The sequence below is a fragment of the Citrus sinensis genome, chromosome 7 (genome assembly GCF_022201045.2).
Source record: "Citrus sinensis cultivar Valencia sweet orange chromosome 7, DVS_A1.0, whole genome shotgun sequence".
Taxonomy (NCBI): domain Eukaryota; kingdom Viridiplantae; phylum Streptophyta; class Magnoliopsida; order Sapindales; family Rutaceae; genus Citrus; species Citrus sinensis.
In genome coordinates this window covers 18,776,885-18,782,884 of record NC_068562.1, presented here as the reverse complement: position 1 = coordinate 18,782,884, position 6,000 = coordinate 18,776,885, and positions in this window count along the sequence as shown.

The following is a 6,000-nucleotide window of genomic DNA, read 5'->3' as shown; positions in this document are numbered from 1 at the left end:
ATTTTCTCATCCGAATGGACAGCTCAGCCTTCCCCAATATCTTTCATTTCAAAGGTAAAACTGTTCCCGAAAAAATGTTACTCAGATTAAAAGATTGGTTTTCCAAATATGACTTTTCAGTCAAGCATATAAAGGGATCCCAGAACCTCATCCCTGATATGCTCTCCAGACTCTCTAAACCACAAGACCCTCTCACCCTGTTTTCCACCACCTACCATTTTCCAATTATCTCCATGGCTACCTCACTACCCCCAGAAGCTCTCACCAAGAAAACTTTTCCCTTCAACAAAACCTTCTCTTCTGTTTTTGATATCCAAGAATTTGCAAGAAAAGCTCTCTTTCGCTTTTTCATGAAAGCCTACCTTGTCACCGACCCTTTTCCTTTTTCCACTTTCCACCCAGAAAATCTGTTCCTTACAGGTTTAACCCTTGATCCGACCAGAGACACCACTGAAGACGTGTTATGGTACATCTGGTGCCTAACAGTCCTTTACGCAACCAAGTTAGTCCTCCCCATTTCTCCCACTCTGGACCACCTCCTTAATCCAGATAACGCCACCTCCCTTACCTGGACCCTACTTGAATGGTTCTCCCCCATCCCATGGTGGAGAAAGAAACTGCAACAACTGTCCGAAATTTACAACCTTGACCGTATGCCTGCCCCTGAAGCACAAATGTTCACATCAGTTTTTATTATTCACAGGCCATACTTCCAACATCCAGACACCCATCTCTTTTGGACTCAAGATCAGGTATATGAATGGTTCACTGCACCACATATAGCTGTGATTGAAAATGACATACAAGACGTCCTGCACAATTACCTTTGCCAATTAAACCACCAACCTCCGCCACTTAAAGATATCTCTCACACCTCCTTAGGTCCACAACATGACCTTCTCATGATACCCACTCCATCTGCTATATCTAAACCTAAGTCCACTGGCATCATCATCAAAGAAGAACGACCAGACTACACTGACTTTCTTTACCAAGACTCACAAGATCCATGGGAAGATTTTCTTCCTCTGAGCCAACACCTCCACCAGTTTCCCCAACCAACAATGGATGAACCTGGCCCCTCCGTACCAGGACCCTCAACCCAATCTTCCAAACGACCAGCTCAACCATCCCAAGTTGACAAAGCCACCCAAACTTCCCCTAAGTATACTCCGAAGTGTACTCCCAGAGACTATAATTGCCCTTATCCACCATGCCGTGGTCCCTCCTGTAAGCATCCAAAGCTCTCCAAAACTTTCTTCCAAAAGCATCCTCACTCTGGTGATACGGACCCAGATGAGACCGAAAGCTCATCCGAAGACGAGTACATGAATCTCCGCTCTCCATAAAGTTGTTTGTCTTGTTGCTTTCAATAAAGTAGTTTGTCTTGTTGTCATAATGATGTTTCGCTTTATGTTTGCATAATTATTAAAGTTTGTTTTTACTTTAATACTTTTGTCCAAGTCATGCTTTAATTATTAAAGCACTTTTGTCTTTTGTAATAATTAAAGTTGTGCAATTATGTAAAAGATAGGGGTCCTGTCCTATCTTCTCAAGAATCCTCCCCTATATAAAGGATTCTCCCCTTGCTTGTAAGATATAGAAGTTTGAAAGAAATAAAACTCGTGTTTTTTCTTACAACATGAATCCCTAAAACTCTTCTCTCTCTCTGCAAATGAAGCTCTAAGAAAGAAAAAGAATAAAGAATTAAATTTGTTCATTTTGAAAACCTAAGGAAGTATGCTCTGCACTTGCCTTTTCTAAGGATCCTGTGCATCAGAAAACTTTTGATCATTTCTTATCTGGTTTGGTACCCTGTTTTAGACTAAAGGAAAGTCTGTTTTGGGTTGTATAACCTGAGAAAAATGTTTTAAAGGTTTTTGATTACAGAGGTATATCGGCTGGAAACCCGAGCTTGCGGACTACTGGTCCAAAGAACAGTTTTAACTGTTGTAGTTCTGGTATAACAACGCCACGTACTTCACCATAACTGGTATCAGTTATGGTGAAGTACGTGGCGTTGTTATACCAGAACTACAACAGTTAAAACTGTTCTTTGGACCAGTAGTCCGCAAGCTCGGGTTTCCAGCCGATATACCTCTGTAATCAAAAACCTTTAAAACATTTTTCTCAGGTTATACAACCCAAAACAGACTTTCCTTTAGTCTAAAACAGGGTACCAAACCAGATAAGAAATGATCAAAAGTTTTCTGATGCACAGGATCCTTAGAAAAGGCAAGTGCAGAGCATACTTCCTTAGGTTTTCAAAATGAACAAATTTAATTCTTTATTCTTTTTCTTTCTTAGAGCTTCATTTGCAGAGAGAGAGAAGAGTTTTAGGGATTCATGTTGTAAGAAAAAACACGAGTTTTATTTCTTTCAAACTTCTATATCTTACAAGCAAGGGGAGAATCCTTTATATAGGGGAGGATTCTTGAGAAGATAGGACAGGACCCCTATCTTTTACATAATTGCACAACTTTAATTATTACAAAAGACAAAAGTGCTTTAATAATTAAAGCATGACTTGGACAAAAGTATTAAAGTAAAAACAAACTTTAATAATTATGCAAACATAAAGCGAAACATCATTATGACAACAAGACAAACTACTTTATTGAAAGCAACAAGACAAACAACTTTATGGAGAGCGGAGATTCATGTACTCGTCTTCGGATGAGCTTTCGGTCTCATCTGGGTCCGTATCACCAGAGTGAGGATGCTTTTGGAAGAAAGTTTTGGAGAGCTTTGGATGCTTACAGGAGGGACCACGGCATGGTGGATAAGGGCAATTATAGTCTCTGGGAGTACACTTCGGAGTATACTTAGGGGAAGTTTGGGTGGCTTTGTCAACTTGGGATGGTTGAGCTGGTCGTTTGGAAGATTGGGTTGAGGGTCCTGGTACGGAGGGGCCAGGTTCATCCATTGTTGGTTGGGGAAACTGGTGGAGGTGTTGGCTCAGAGGAAGAAAATCTTCCCATGGATCTTGTGAGTCTTGGTAAAGAAAGTCAGTGTAGTCTGGTCGTTCTTCTTTGATGATGATGCCAGTGGACTTAGGTTTAGATATAGCAGATGGAGTGGGTATCATGAGAAGGTCATGTTGTGGACCTAAGGAGGTGTGAGAGATATCTTTAAGTGGCGGAGGTTGGTGGTTTAATTGGCAAAGGTAATTGTGCAGGACGTCTTGTATGTCATTTTCAATCACAGCTATATGTGGTGCAGTGAACCATTCATATACCTGATCTTGAGTCCAAAAGAGATGGGTGTCTGGATGTTGGAAGTATGGCCTGTGAATAATAAAAACTGATGTGAACATTTGTGCTTCAGGGGCAGGCATACGGTCAAGGTTGTAAATTTCGGACAGTTGTTGCAGTTTCTTTCTCCACCATGGGATGGGGGAGAACCATTCAAGTAGGGTCCAGGTAAGGGAGGTGGCGTTATCTGGATTAAGGAGGTGGTCCAGAGTGGGAGAAATGGGGAGGACTAACTTGGTTGCGTAAAGGACTGTTAGGCACCAGATGTACCATAACACGTCTTCAGTGGTGTCTCTGGTCGGATCAAGGGTTAAACCTGTAAGGAACAGATTTTCTGGGTGGAAAGTGGAAAAAGGAAAAGGGTCGGTGACAAGGTAGGCTTTCATGAAAAAGCGAAAGAGAGCTTTTCTTGCAAATTCTTGGATATCAAAAACAGAAGAGAAGGTTTTGTTGAAGGGAAAAGTTTTCTTGGTGAGAGCTTCTGGGGGTAGTGAGGTAGCCATGGAGATAATTGGAAAATGGTAGGTGGTGGAAAACAGGGTGAGAGGGTCTTGTGGTTTAGAGAGTCTGGAGAGCATATCAGGGATGAGGTTCTGGGATCCCTTTATATGCTTGACTGAAAAGTCATATTTGGAAAACCAATCTTTTAATCTGAGTAACATTTTTTCGGGAACAGTTTTACCTTTGAAATGAAAGATATTGGGGAAGGCTGAGCTGTCCATTCGGATGAGAAAATGGTGTCCAATCAGATGATACTCAAACTTTTTGATGCCATTCTTTACCGCTAAGATTTCTTTAAACACGCTATGGTAGTGCTTCTGTGTTTCAGAAAAATGTCCACTAGCGTAAGCGATAAAGTGTTCCTTGTCATTGAGTTCTTCGAGGAGGATGGCACCCCATGATTCATCACTTGCGTCTGTCTGTAATATGCGCTTGCCATCAGTAAGCAACTTTAAAGGAGGCGGATTTTGCGCAATCTGCTTGAGAGTAGTGACAGCACGTGTGTGGTCAGCATTCCACTCTGGGGGCTGCTTTTTCAATAAAGCTGAGAGATGATGAGTGTGATGGTCCACATGTGGGAGGAAATCACGGATGTAATTGATAATGCCGAGAAACTGTTGGATTTGCCTTTTGGAAAGTTGCTGATCTGGAAAGTGAAGCAATTCTTGGGCAATGTGCTTTCCTGGCTGGTAGTGTCCATCTTTAATGATCATACCAAGGAATTCAATATTATCTGTAGCAATGGTGCTTTTCTTGGCCGATAACATGATTCCATGACTTTGGATAATATCATAGAATTGGGACAATAGGTTGCGATGTTCTTCATGCGATCCTGAAAAAAGCAAAATATCGTCAATGTAAATCAATGCATGATGCAAAATGGGCTGGAAGATTTGGACCATGGATTTTTGGAAAATGGAGGGGGCAGTTTTGAGGCCAAAGGGTAGGACGGTCCATTGGAAATGGGCATTGGGAATACAAAAAGCGGTTTTGTAACGTTCGGAGGGTTCAATGCCGAGTTGCCAAAAACCAGATTTTAAATCAAATTTGGAAAAGATCTGGGCATTTTTGAGAAAAGTAAACATGCTTTGTCTGCGGGGTAATGGAAACTTGTCATCTTGTAAAAACATGTTTAGGGGCTGATAATCAATGACTAGGCGTTTCTTTCCTCGGACAATTTCAGAATGTTTTTCAACATAAAAGGCTTGGCAAGCCCATTGGGAACTTGTGGGCTCAATTAAACCTTGGGCTAACAATTGTGAACATTCTTGTTGGGCTAGGAGTAAGTCAGAAGGACTCATTCCTGGATGGGTAGCTTTAGTTGGGTTAATGTCTTCATTGAGTTTGAAGGGTAACTTAATGAAGAAAGACTTATTTTTCCACAATGGATTTGGATGGGTGAACTCAGAATGGGACTCTGGACAGAAACTCAAAAGTTTGGTTGAAATATCCTGGTAAGACTGGGGAGTTTCAGACAAATTGTAGAGTTTCAGAATGTTTGTGAATGGTTTGAACATGGACTTGACTCGGATTCCAGTGGGAATGATTTGGAGGTGTTTGATTTGGTGAAGGATGTCAAATCCTAATAAGATATCCTTATTAGGAAGAGTGGAACCAATAACCTTGGTCCAAATGACACAGTTTGGGAAGATTTGAATACCAATGGATTTTTTGGTAATCAAAGAGGTGGTGAAGAGTTTGCCATTGACAGCTTTGAAATGTTCTTCAGACTGGGTCCAATATTCTGGTGGAAGAATATGGGGGTTCAACATGCTTCGTTGGGCACCAGTATCTATAAGACCAATTGCTGGAATGGGCCTTTGGAATTTTGAGGGCAAGATCTGGAGTTTGATGGATGGGATAGGAATTGTAGTATCAAGGGAGAGTAACTGTTGGTGGAAAATCACTTGAGACTGGTCACTATCTGAGTCAGAGGGATTTTGTAGTGCGAACACTGTTTCATCGTTGGGTTCATCTTGTTCAGAGAAATAGAATTCCAATTCATCTTTGGCAGGAGAGTAGTCTGTGGTTGCTTGAAGATGTTCAACCAACCGGATGGCCTTTTCTCTTTTGTTGGGACAATCTTTGGCATAATGGCCTTTTCTCTTGCAGATGAAACATCTGCTTGAGTGCTTTCGTTTGAATTCTCTGGAGGAGGAAGATTTCTTTCTGAAGAACCGGTAGGGCTTTCGGGATCTGCGAGGTTTGGATGAAAAGTCTGGAGTTTTGAATTTCCGAAAATGCC